The following is a 15,000-nucleotide window of genomic DNA, read 5'->3' on the forward strand; positions in this document are numbered from 1 at the left end:
AGGTGGGCTTTAGTCTTGGAGGCGGGTTGGCAACGGGAGAAATCTTCAGAGATTTTGCGCCATCTATCTCGAAACAAATTAAGTTTAGGAGTCTGTGCGTGTGTGTGTGTGTGTGTGTGTGTGTGTCGTGTGTGGTGTGTGGTGGTGGGGAGACAAGAGACTGGGCACTGGGGTGTGTTAAAACAAGGGGAAGAAGAGATAGCAGAACTGCTGAAAGATGGACAAGATGATGGGGAGGGAGGAAATGAGGAGACGGCATTGTAGGAAGGGAGAGGGTAGGATGGAGGGAGGGGGAGGGAGAAGAGAGGGTGAGAGAGAGACAAAGAGGGAGGGAGGAGACAGACAGACCCACAGATAAACAGAGAGAGAAACAAAAACAGAGACGTAGAGTCTAAGATTAAATAGAAGGGGGGAATCATCCGTTGCCCATATCAGGACTTTGCGAAGGTTGAAAACGCAACATAAAACAAACATACTGTCACGTGACGCACGAGTGCTAGGACTCGGCCCACTTCCATCCCAAATACACCAGCGACAATCTAAAAAAAGAAAAACAAAAATCAAGCCTCAGAATTCACACCCAGGTGAACACCACGGCGCACCATGTAAAGATTCACAACACTTTATTCACTCACACGAAAACACGAACAAACAAATAAACACACAATAACATTATGGTTCCACCAATTTTCTAATTCCCTTTAACATCCACCTCCCTTTGTCAACCCCCTGCAGTAGGCATTAACGTGGCGACAGCCTTGAGATGGCCTTTGTGGTCGGCGAGGCTCTAAGCACCATTATTTGATTTGATTTGATCTACCCCCTTCCCTTACCCCTTAACCAAACATAAGGTATTCATATCTAAAATCAATAACCAATACACTACAAAACAAACTTCAGTGTTCACTCTTTCTCACAATCTCACATACACACAGGCACAACACGCACACAAAGTCAGCCCCTCGTTCTCTCTCTCAGGCATTCCACATAAATCCCCTGAATGTTTCCTTTTCCGAGATGCACACAGACAAACAAAATGCACACGAGAAAACATACGAAGCCATGCCTATCAGCGACTTAAACAACACGAGATTGAACGGAAATCTTAGCTCGCTTGCAAACAACAGAGATAAACGCATATGTGTATTGCTGATAAGAAACCCATGGTTAAAAATGGCGACACAAAATTAGCATAAAGCCAGTAAACAAGCTGGATCTGGTTAAATACTTTACTAAAGCAAAAGATTGAAAAAAACTACAACCAGGAGCTAGTGAAACCTGGTAACAGAAAACAAAACATAAAAAAAAACGTCCAGAGACTGGAACGCAGCCTCTTACACCTGGCTGGACGAGGGTACAGGTAAAGTACAGTGCCTGAACAAACCCTGACTGAACCATGGCTGACCGAACAGTCACTCCCCTCTCCTCCCAAGCGCGTTGGGTTACGCTGCTGGTCAGGCATCTGCTTGGCAGATGTGGTGTAGCGTATATGGATTTGTCCAAACGCAGTGACGCCTCCTTGAGCTACTGAAACTGAAACTGAACTCCTTCTAAAAGAATCCTTCATTCGGACCCGGAGTGCAACTGGACAGACCCATCCGAAGGCCATCCAGTCCAAAACCGTCTGCTACACACACACACACACACACACACACACACGCGCGCGCGCGCACACTTCTGCATGGCAAACGTATAATTATCGTCACAAAAGCTGGTTCCATGCCGTCTCCCCTAGGAATAATAGAAAAGAAAAAAGAAAAAAAAGAAAAAAAAGGACAAGGACAAGACGTTTTAACTGTCGACTGTGACCCGTACATTAAACCAAATTCAATATGATAGTGCGTAGTCGTGACTATTGTGAATCCCGATGTCCTCTATATTGCACATTGTTCAAACTTCAGCAAACATTTCAAATGAAGATCGAATCACTTACCCGAATCCTTGGGCTTGCAGTGATCCTCAGTTTGCTGAGTTACGTACGGTTCATTTCCTTTGAAGAGTTAAGTCGGCTCCAGGAATTTAGGATGCTAACGTGCGACATTACCCCTTTGAAGACTTAGTCAATCGCTGCCTCCGCTCTTGAAATCCAGCAGACTTTTTTTTTCTTTTTATCGATTTCTTATTATTCAAATAAACGGAAACCTAACATTCAAGAAGAGTTTCATCCGAAACACACCGTGTGTGGTGATTTCTTTAGATAAGGGGAGGAGGAAGACGATAAAACCGTCACAGCATACCACGATACAATACAGTCCTAAAGATGTTTTTTGTAAGGACTGGGTCACTGTCTCTGACAAGATCCATACCAAATCGAAATCATGAAGACAACACTCCACGTTCCTTGTGTATGATGTAAGTGAGTGGCACTGTGTCTGGCTCATGGTGGCAGGGTCACAGTTTTCTTCTTCTTCTACAGCCTGTTAGAAAAATCGTGACTTTGAAAGCTAACGCACGAGGAGACTGGGCTGCCTTTTCTGCGTTCTGAACTCCTGGGTACATTCACGCGTTCAAACCTTTTCCATTTCATTCTGTTCAGCGGTTTCCGTTCATCTGGTTCATCCAGGCAGTCGTACGTTCACACACACACACACACACACACACACACACGCGCGCGTATCACACAATTCACACACGCACGCACACATACACACGTGTCACACACACACACACACACACACATGCACATTCAATCACTCTTGCACAGATCGCATGTTTCACGCGAATCTCGGAAAACCTAACGTCATATCAGTTCGTCGTCACACTGAAGTTGAGAGTGTGAAGGCCATTTGGCTTTCGTCTCTTGGGATCATATTGTCCAGTGTTGATTGGGGTACCTGGTGTAGCCACACGTGTTCAGTTCTTCTCGGCGATGGAGGTCTTCCTCATGGAAACCAAGGCAACGCTGAGCTGTTTGTTTAAAGGCTGCTAGCTTGTGTGTTCTTTTTCTTCCTCTGGTAAGTAAGGCAACGCTGAGTTGATTGTTTAAAGGTTGTTAGCTTGTGTGTTCTTTTTCTTTCTCATGGAAACCAAGGTTACACTGAGCTGTTTGTTTTGAAAGGCTACTAGCTGGTGTGTTCTTTTTGTGGGGGTAAGAGTGGTTTTTTTTCACCATCATCCGCACCGTTTCATTGGTATTACTCACATGCCAAGAGGAGGAAGAGGAGGAGGAGGAGAATGTTGTGGAGGTCCATTTAGTTTTGGGACTACTTAACAAGGCTGTACCCTACACTTTCTCTCATAATAATATTCCGGCGTTAACCAGGCCCGAGAGATACAGACCCGTGCAGTGTTGGTCAGGAAATACAGGAGCAACAAATCTAAAGACACATCCGTGAAGTGGATGATACTCAACTGCGTGGTCTTAGTCTTCCAGTTTTAGCCCATACCACACTCAACTCTGGGTAGGAGCCGGCCGCGAGCCGTTAAAACCTACCTACGCTGGGAATGGAACCCGCGTCCTCCCAGCCATCAGTCTGTGACGCTAAAGACTTGGCCAGGGCGGCTGGTGCTTGGCTGGTGATGGGGAAAATGGCAGTCGTGGATGGAGACAAGCGTTGGTTTTGCAATCTTTGTTCGTTTTCTCCCATAAGCCAGAAACAGACAAGCAAAGCAAACAAAGCAAATAATTGACATAATCATTGTGTCTTACGCTATATTTCGATCTAATCAAGTATATATATATCTCAAACTCACAATACAGATACTTTGGCGAATGTCCTCTTTAAAACAAAAACAAAATAAAAACAAAACAACATAACAACAACAACAACAAACAAAACAACAACAACAAACACAACAACAAGCAGCATTCCCTTAGCTTACGACTTCCGGAGAAAAAGAATCTGAATGGCGGTGCAATTGCAACAGAGGAAACAAATGTATATCTTGGTGATCTTATTGAACATACCGCCAGCAGATGGAGAGAGAGAGGGGGTGGGGCTAGAAGAGGACAAAAGCGAAGACAAACAGCCAATAACAGGCTTGTACAATTGATCGTATCGTATTGGTGTTTACTGGGCGCGTTTCGGTGAAATGAACCACCCCCAAAACTGATATTTTTAAATGTAGAATAAAAAATAATGTGAATATGTTGAAAAACAACAACAACGCATGCGTAGAAAATCCATATTTCAAAATTATAGATTCCGAAATCAATTACATATATGAACATTATTATTTCATCTATCTGTATATCTAGCTACACACACACACACACGCGCGCGCGCGCGCACGCGCACACACACACATTCTTGAGCGATCATTTCCGATTTGATATCAAGTGTCACTTTACTTCCCTTGTCTGTACCGAAGAAGATATAAAGAAACAAACAAATATAAAAACAATAATGAAATGCATAAAAGACCTGTCAATAGCACACGTTTAAAAAAACAATGTCTTTTTTTTTTTTAATTGTAATTTCAAGCTCGGAAAAAAATGCAATCCTGTCGATGAGGTCAAAACCATAAAATTAATGTGATAAATGTACTCGGCTTATCGCGCGCGCGCACGTGTGTGTGTGTGTGTGTGTGTGTGTGTGTGTGTGTGTGTGTGTGTGTGTGTTATCATTTTTTTTTTAAATCTATGTAATTTTCAATGTCATAAAAAGTCAGGGAAAAAACAGTTCAGAAAAAGTGTGATGATGTAGAAAAAAAAAAAAATATTTTCAGGTCCCATGCCTCACACAGATTCTTATAATGAAGTGAGAATAAAGAAAACAAACAGATAACAACATGCCAATTCGTTTTTTTGTTTGTTTTTTTTTCAGGAAAAGAAGTCACGTAAGTTTTATGTCACATGTAAAATATTTACTTCTTTTAACAATAACATCATTATCTTGTTATTATTATTGTTTTTACTGAATAAAACCCCATTAAAAACTATAATAACAAGAGCACTACTACCACTACTAATGACGGTAATGATAATGATGATAGTACTACTACTACTAGTAATAGTGAACTTATCTAATATGTCAATAAGAATTAAAAAACAAAAAACAGCAAAAAACAAAAACAACAACAAATAACAAAAAAAAAAGAAGAAAAAAAAGATGAGACAATACATGAAAAAAATAAGCTTCCAGGCCATGCATTGGCAGATTTGAATCATTGTTATGCTGGAGCAATGTCTGGTTTCAGGAGTTGATGGTGGTGATAATTGTTGGCCACGTGTATCCGAGAAAAAGACATGACAGTCTGGATGCCGCTGTGTTGATCTGCTTAATGACTGAATAACTGGATTTCATTACAAGCAGCAATGTTTTGTTTTTTTTTTCCATCCAACCAGAGAGAGAGACAGAGACAGAGACAGAGACAGACAGACAGACAGAGACAGAGACAAATAGAGAGAGAGAGAGATACAGACAGACAGACAGAAACAGAGACAAAGAAGTGTGGGCATAATGAGACACACACACACACACACACACCACACACACACCACACACACACATACACACACACACACACACACACACACACACACACACACACACACACACACACACACACACACACACACACACACACACACACACACACACACACACACACACACACACACACGTACAAGTTCAGAAAAAAACCGTATGTATTATGAAACAGAAATCGATCACTTCTTTAACGGTTCTAACGACAACAAAGATCACAATGGATATATAAAAAACAAAACAAAAAACAGTCACTGGGAATACAATTTTTTTTATAGCTATTATGTTGAATGCTGTATGGAAAATAATACAGCTGTAGTACAACAGTATCATCAACAATAATAACATCAGTGATATCTAGCGATGTCTCAAACCCACAGGGTAGTCATGGACACTTGGATAGGATCCAAGAGACTTGACCTGAAGCATCCTCACTTATTTCACCCCAGCTCCCCATAGGGTTTACAATACATCCGAGGTCATGCACTCACACTGAAACGTGTAGTCTGTTTGTCTTCTTTCCAGACATACAAATGTCACAACAAAGAATGAAAAATAACGTTGTTGGATATCAAAGGAAAATACGGTCAAGCACACTCATACCATTCTTCTTTCGCGTTCGCGGGCTGCAGCTTTCATGTTCAGACATATGTACGAGTGGGCTTTTAAGTGTATGGCCGTTTGTTTTTTTTTTACCCCGCCGTATAGGCAACCATACTCCTTTTTCCGGGTACGGAGGGGGTTCCGGGGGGGCGGGGGGGGGGGGCATTCTGGGTATGTTCTTGTTACCATAACTTACCGAACGTTGACATGGATTATACAGGATCTTTTACATGCGTAGTTGGATATTCTGCATGCGGAAAACACACGAAAGAGTTCAAGCACCAGCAGGTCTGACCTGGGAGATCGGGAAAAAAAAATATCCACCCAGGTGTGCCGAAAACCGGATTGAACTCAGGGAACTTGGGCGAGAATCAAGCGGTCTAACCATTTGGCCATCGCATTCGCCACTATACTCATGTATTCGCCATTAAGAGTTATGTGGATGTCCTGCCGTGATCTTTCCTAAAGGTTTAAATAATAATATTCAGACTTTGACCTTAGCTGGTCGGATATATACCTACACGCGTTCTCTATCAGCAAATATATGCTAACCAGTGTGATAAAACCATAACAGTCCAGTGATCAATGCACTACAATATAAAATACAATCAACGTGATCGTTTTTTAGAATTCTATTTTTGCATGGGATTTTGTGCGGGTAGGAAGGTAGACAGGATTGGTTCACCGCTGGATTATTCTCAAGTGGCCCACTCCCAGACACACAGACACACACACAGACACACAGAGAAACACACACACACACACACACACACACACACACACACACACACACACACACACACACACACACACACACACACAGAAACACACACAGACACACACACACATACACACACACAGAGACACACACATACACACACACACACACACACACACACACACATACTCACACACATACACACACAGACACACACAGACACACACACACACACACACAGAGACACACATACACACACACACACACACACACACACACATACTCACACAGACGCACACACAGACACATACACACAGACACAGACACACACATACTCACACAGACACACATACACACACACAGACACACACAGGCACACACACACACACACACACACACACACACACACACACACACACACACACACACTCTGGGGTGGGAATTCCAGTCCTCTTCGTTTGTTTCTTCCTTGAACTGCTGCTTTGTCTTTCCGCACTTTGTTCTTTGAGTAGCGTTGCTTGGTGAAATAGGAAGGGCATGTTTGGTAGCAGATAACAGTACTCTTCAGTTTGGACCCACATTCTTATGTTGCTTTATTTTCCTAATTTAAAAAAACAACAACAACAACAAAATATTGGACTGAACAACGCAGGAAAGAAAAGCTTCTCTGAGTCGACGCAAAACAGCATGTGTTTTTCTGTGTTCATTTTTCACTGTACCCACAATTGAATTGACCTGGCAATGGAAAAAAAACCAACAACATTAATCTAAATGCTGGACTTTCAACAGTGTTGTGTGAAAAGAACGAATGTTGAACAAAATAAAGTCAGCTGGCATAGAGGTGCTAAAGAAAGACGTTAGCATTTCTTCTTTTTTTTTTCTTCTTTTTTTTGTTGTTGCTTACTTTCCAGCATCACAAATCTATGTTAATGATAAGGAATTTCGACGGCATTTTTGCGATGTTTGCTCCAGTCAATCATCACATTCATTTTGAAAAAACAAAAACAAAAACAAAACAATAGGAATATAGCCATCAAAATTCAATGGCGAGCCCTTTCAAATGACAACGGAGAGTTAAATATGTCATTTCAAAATCGTATTTCCATTTTCATTATCATTACAGTCATTACAGTCTGTGGAGCAGACTGAGAAATTAAACAGAACACAATTTAAACTAAACCATTGGTAGATTAGTACGGACACGAACTCGGCTAAAAACAACAACAAACCCCCCCCCAAAAAAAAACCAACAAAAAAGAAGTCTTGACCTCTGTGAAAGGATTTCTCGGCTTAAGGATCACAAAACTCGAATCTGTACTTTAGTGAGAGAAGACAAACCCACCAGTGTATTTCAGGTAAACACCTGGAAAACGTTTTTTTTCTTCCTGATTTGTATCCCTTCAAACGAAAGGTTTGGTTTGCCTTGTGGTTCAGATTTGACGAAGACACATTATACTTATATACTTCAAAGAAAAATAATGCCAAGCTGCTGAAGGATAAATATATTTACAAACTCATTTAGTAATCAGACAAACATACAGGCAGACTCAATGCACCTACGCGTAAATGTACACCTAGCAATTCAAAAAACACCAGATTACTAATCAAAAAAACCCAAAACGGCGTGGAATGTCAGGTTTTTGAGTAAATGCCAACACAGTGCCTATGATCAACAACATGGAAATTTTGGATAGAAATTCTAAAATTGTACACAATGGTAAGCATTTTCAGTCAAACATGAAAATCTACTTCCAACTTCCATTTACTTCCAATACGAAAGTACAAAATTCAGTTGTTTTATGTGAATAATTACAAAATATCATTCGTCGAAACAATATTTTGTGTTTTTCCTTAACTGATTCCACATGCGCAGCCGATAGAGAAATTTCAGCGTACGAAATCATGTGCGACTGGGAAATTTTTGAATGCATCAGAACGTTAAAAGCATTGGTATTAGGTTTGCCATAACTACCGCCTGTAACTGTTATACTTTCCAACAGAGAAAAGAAGAACCGAGCGAGCGAGCATGAGAGAGAGAGAGAGAGAGAGAGAGAGAGAGAGAGAGAGAGAGAGAGAGAGTGACCAAGAGAGAGAGATAGGTACACACACACACACACACACACACACACACACACACACACACACACACACACACACACACAGAGAGAAAGAGAGAGAGAGAAGCATAAAAAAACAAAGATATTATTTTTATTATGCAGGCGTTTTTTTCTGAAACGCATCATAAATAACAACAAAACCATTGACCAATCCATGGATAAAGAGAATTCACAGCCAAGGGAGCAAACAGTACAAAGAAATAACTCCTTTAATGCCATCCTGACAATTTTTAGGATACACCAGGTTGGTATCTACTACCGTCTACAGTGACTTGTGAAAACATAATTCATCATACTGAGAAAAAAAAAAGTTACCAAACTAACAGTGATAATGTAGCTAAATGACGTGAATATTATTCCTTTTTTTATTTATCGAAAAATGTTCTCGTACTGATATCTGATGACAGTATTTTCCTGATTAGAAAAACAAAACAAACAAACAAACAAAAAACAACAACAAAAAAACAACAACAACAACAAAAATGTGGATGAAACTTTTGATGAAGCTTCAAGCCCACATTCAAAAGGAAAAAAAATACTATACAGCAAAAATCATTCAATATTTAAGCAACAACAAGTTTGCTTAATTAGGTAAGAGATTGGTAAGCCCGCATACAATGTACTGTTATGATGGAGTAATTACCTGAAAAGACAGTGAATAATCGAAAATGTACAAATACAAAGAAAAGCAACTAAAATATGTTTATAGTTGAAAAGAAAGACTGCTAAAAGTAAAAAATGCTACCCTCAAAATGGACAAAGCTAAACTGGAGATTCGTGCTTACAAAATGCTCGAGAAACCTGGTGACGTTGATACGGACAAAGCATTTGCTATCGGCGCATTTGATAAAAGTAGATATAGTAAATTGACTTTTCATTAAACAGGCATATAGTGATGACAACAGTGGCAAATACCAGTTCCGTACTTGAATACAAAAGTTGGAATACAAAATTAAAAAGACAATGATAACAACAAAATCTGATAGTTTCCACTGTTTCGATGATTAGATTATACAGTTACCCTCATATGATTGATCTGTAGTGTTTATGAAATATAAACGAAAATGCATGTGCGTGTGATCTTCTTCTTCTTCTTCTGCGTTCGTGGGCTTCAACTCCCACGTTCACTCGTATATACGCGAGTGGGCTTTTTACGTGTATGACCGTTTTTACCCCGCCATGTAGACAGCCATACTCCGCTTTCGGGGGTGTGCATGTTGGGTATGTTCTTATTTCCATAACCCACCGAACGCTGACATGGATTACAGGATTTTTAACGTGCGTATTTGATCTTATACTTGCGTATACACACGAAGGGGGTTCAGGCACTGGCAGGTCTGCACATATGTTGACCTGGGAGATCGTAAAAATCTCCACCCTTTACCCACCAGGCGCCGTCACCGTGATTCGAACCCGGGACCCTCAGATCGAAAGTCCAGTGCTTTAACCATTCGGCTATGGCGCCCGTCATGCGTGTGATCAAATCACACCCAAACCGAACTTTAATATTACTTATGCATTTATTTATAGGGACGCACATGGGTTGAAAGGCCCGTGATTTGATTCCTGTAGCTGGAACTGATGCGAAGGTCGCCACGACTGTCACTGTTTCTAGTATTACTTCTACTGCTACCATTTTTGCTACTGCTGCAGCTTCAACAACAATAACAACTGCTATTTCTGCTTGAAGCAGATTTTAGTTTGTCAACTCTACAATACAAGAAGGGGCGGCTGAAAAACCTAACTATTTGTGCTACAGTATTTTCTCCCTCAGGTATTACCCCCGACTTCCACAAGTCATTTTTTTTAGTTATATTTGCGTTGTTTATTTGGTTTTATCAAGTGAGAATGTGTTTGATTTCAAATTGATGTTCTTGATCAAGAAATATTGTTTGCTGTCCTTTGGAAGATGTCAAATGCTGTTCACTGTGAAAGGTGCAATTGAGCGTGTTGTGGCCTCTGCAAAGCAACTCAGTTCAGATTGATGGTGCCGATATTGATCATGTATGACAGCAACTTGAAATTATGGGTGTCAGTGCTGTTTGAATAAGTCATATTCATCTTCATTTCAGTGCTGTTTGAATAAATCATATTCGTCTTCATTTTTGTGTTCTTACATCAATGAATTATTTATCTGAACTGCCGTTTTCTTTGATAATAGGCAAACACTATAACATAGCAAAATACATTCTTCATGTACATATGACACTGTTCAGTTGGAGCTGTAAGTGGTCTGATTCTTTATTTTGTAATGATTATTCTGCCACCTTGATTTACTATTTTGGTAAGGGACATTCAATTTTAACAGCTGAATTGGTGGTCATCCTCATGTCTTTAAATCATCTTGTTCAAATACTAATGATGATAAGTAATATCCTATTTTGTGTTGATTATCAATCTGTTTTAAAAAGTTTGCTCCTTTTTGAGAATAATCAAAGAGAAGATTTATTGTTTGAAATTAGGTATTTATTGCACTCCTTATTTGTGAAGGGTGCAAACGTTGATTTTTGTTGAATATCATCCCATACTGGATTCCTTTATAACGACCAACCAGACAGAGCAGAAAAAAGTATAAAAGTATATTTCCCATTGTCATACAAAGAAACAAGTAATATACTAGAAAGAGATTTTTACAGATGTTTTCATTCAACTCTTAAACCTCGTCAGTTGACTCTCTGAGACTTTGGTCCGATTCGCAGACCAATTCTGGGTTTGACTCTCAGACTATTATCAAATTCATTACGGACCAAATATTGTTCTAATGTCAAGTGCATATGCTTTAGTAACCTGACAATTAAGAATATAATTTTTGACTGTAGCTTGATGAAGCTTTATGTACACGAAAGTGTGTTTTCACAAGTGACTGATAACGTTGATGTTTTTGACTTTTTGCATTCATTATCAGTTTTTTCGCTTGTTAGTTTAACAACATCTCTTTTACAAAGTCCTTTAAGTAACTTCCTGTAATTGTATTTAGATATTTTTTGACAAATTTCACCCCCATTTCACCCCCAGTTTCCCCCAACTCTCCATTCATTCACATCTCCCACCCCTTCTAACCGATAATACTCAAATGTATATATCAATACTCTAACAAAATGTCTTCAATCACCGATATGTGTGACGGAACATTATACAAAATTCCTCCTGCCACCTTGATACTCTTTCATAACGTGTTTCACCCTTTCTTTCAGCCCGCTAAGGATGTACACTTCAGTCATATGCTTTTAGACTTGGTATTCGTAGCGCTATATTCACACACAATGTAAGAATGATGTTTCGGATGAGGTGAACCACAAATGCTGGCATCTACTTCAAAGTATACGATCAAACGATTGAAAACAACGAATGGAAAAGTAATAACGAGGCCGAAATGTGTGTGTGTGTGTGTGTGTGTGTGTGTGTGTGTGTGTGTGTGTGTGTGTGTGTGTGTGTGTGTGTGTGTGTTAGAGAGAGAGAGACTGAGAGAGAGAGAGAGACAGACAGACAGACAGAAAGACAGACAGAGAGAGAGAGAGAAGAAGAAGAAGAAGGAAGGATGGGAATGAGGGAAAGATTTACCGATGATGTTCGTTGAAAATCAAGAAGTGATGAATTACTGTACAGTAGATACAATTCATGCACAGTTATAAATCAGTAAATCAATATTCAGCCCAACCATTCCCCATTCCTCCTCTACACCACTGGGCTTTCTTGTTGTTGTGGCCCAACTTCACGACACAAACTGATCTTCGATCAACCCTGAATCAAACCTTCAGTATTGCGTCCATCCATCTTGTGTGCATTGCAGACATCACTACATATCGGATTATTATGGGGCCACGAAACAGTGTACAACTTCGAACTGAATATCAAACGTTCGCTCGGTGCATTGTGTGTGTTTTTTTTTGGGTTTTTTTTTTTTTTCAAGCCAACATGGGAGAGGACATGGAACAAGCTAATACCCAGTCACGCATATACATTCAGAAAAGTTGATCTCAAACTGATGATTCAAGCAATGTGTAACAATGGTCTAGCTTGCAGTCATACAGCCGTCAAAGTAAATTGCAAAAACGCCGTCAGTCTAAAAGCAAACACACCCTTTAAATCTCAGGTTGACGTGATACCACCTAAACTGTGTACAGATAGGTCAAGTTCCAGTCATTCGCATTCAGCCATTTCTCACACCAAAACGGAGTGCGCTGGACAGTTTACAGTTACATGGAATAATACAGTGTAACGTGATACTGATCGAATATATATATATTTATTTATTGATATATATATATATATCTAGGTCGATATTCCGTTATCTTTTCAAGTACAGTGCCATGAAATCAAAGAGAAACTGAATTCTTAGAAACAAAGCTGAACATTTTGTTACGTGATATACTTCTAGTGGTCTCTGTCACGATAAGGTAATAATATTCAACCACAGTTCGATGATCGGTAATGAGGATAAGTGCACACTTCCCTTCATGTTCACATTTAAGGGGAGGAGGGGGAGTATCTAAACGGCGTATATTCATGTTACGAGGACAATCTCATGTCGCACATACATCAAATTTCCCCCAGTCAGTTTCTACTGGCAAGGAGACGGGATTGCAGCAAGTTTGGCTGAACTTTACCGTGTCGAGATGGAGGCTAGAGATTCCGGGAGGCAGGGCTGTCTTCATGCCCTTCAACGGCCGTGCCCCCCACCCCCTCACCCCTCCGTCCGACCCATCAAGGGATCGATAAAAGCTGCAGCATGCCTATCCAGGCAGTTCCCTGCTAACCATCCCCCGACCAGCAAACTGTCTCCTCGCCCGCCTCCAATGCTCAGCAGTAAAACTGTTTGGGGCGCACATCACTTCGATCGGACCCCGCCACTCGATGGCGAGACAGATACACTGCGTGACCAACTCGTGAGTTATGTCCTGCGGCGGTGGACGTTGATGAGGACTCCTCATCGAGCTGTAGTAGATCAAGACGATGTAAAGCAGCCCGCCTAACGGCCCCCATCATGGCTAACTGATGAGCGGGGCCCACTCGCCATGAAAACAAGAAAGCGATTGGAGCGGCGGCAGCACGGTGGCTAATAGAAGACCTTTGACAGCAAAGTATCTGTCTCTCTCCACTCCCCGCTTCCTACCTTCAGCCTGGGTTCTACGCTCACCCCCCCCCCAGGTTTAAACAGGGTGGTACTTATTTTAAAGCATTCTTTCTGCCGCTTTTGCCCCAAATCCACTATTTGCGAGAGTATATATATAACTCTGATGTCAATGTCCGCTCATTTTTGTGTGTGTCTGAATTATCGCAAGTTTTTTCTTGTCCCATTGCCTGAACTGCTACGAAGGCCTACAGTTAGGTTATCAAGTAAGTGTCAAGAATCCTTACGTGTTTGTTTTCTAAGATGTCCAGAACCAATCTATATTCCATTCGTGATATTCAGACACAATGCTTTGGATTTGTATTCGTTTGGAAAAGACTTGTGTTGCATGGCTGAAGAATAATGTGTCATTTTATGTAGAATCACCATCTGGATATTAAATTAGACCATGTTATAAACGAAAATCAATCTGGATATCAAATTAGAACCAGTCCAAAAGAGCATAACATTGACAAAATAGAGTACCCAGGAGACACGAGCTTTTTTTCAAAATTCCATCAGAAATAACAAGAGAAATGTCACAACAGATTCATAATATTGTCTTCTTACTGATGATTTTCAATTGAAACAAAATGTTTCACACAATGGAAAAAAATATGGTAATATGATAATGTATAGAGAAATTCAGCAAACAACAAGAACTTGTATTGATGTAGTTCAAGAATCATCATTTCAGCTGACCCCCCCCCCCCCCCCCCCCCCCAAAAAAAAAAAAAAAAAAAAAAAAAGTAATAGATTTTTTTTAGAATTTCAACACATTCGAAAGGTTTTTTTTTGTTTTGTTTTTTTTGTTTTTTATGTAGGCCCACATTATATCGTTCAAAAATGAATGTGTTTCAAATTATACCTGATGCAACAGTAAAAGCAACAGATAACAATGTTTTCTTGAAAAAAAAAGTCTTTCAACGCTGATTCCTTCTGTCATTTCTTTACATCTTTATCATGACGCTTTTCTGATGGAACCAGCGGTTTATTTCGCTGAAAGAGGATCAGCATGTCAGA

General features: G+C 40.2%; 1 protein-coding gene across 1 annotated transcript in view; it reads right to left on the reverse strand.

The window, feature by feature from the left end:
• Window positions 1-14,809: 14,809 nt before the first annotated feature.
• LOC143282406 (opioid-binding protein/cell adhesion molecule homolog) overlaps window positions 14,810-15,000 on the reverse strand; it is a 279,886-nt gene continuing 279,695 nt past the window's right edge. The window contains exon 10 of the mRNA XM_076588035.1: window positions 14,810-15,000. This exon is cut by the window's right edge and continues 1,592 nt beyond it. The gene's annotated coding sequence lies outside the window, so the exon portion shown is untranslated.

This window comes from Babylonia areolata, chromosome 5, assembly GCF_041734735.1.
Source record: "Babylonia areolata isolate BAREFJ2019XMU chromosome 5, ASM4173473v1, whole genome shotgun sequence".
NCBI classification, from domain to species: Eukaryota; Metazoa; Mollusca; class Gastropoda; order Neogastropoda; family Buccinidae; genus Babylonia; species Babylonia areolata.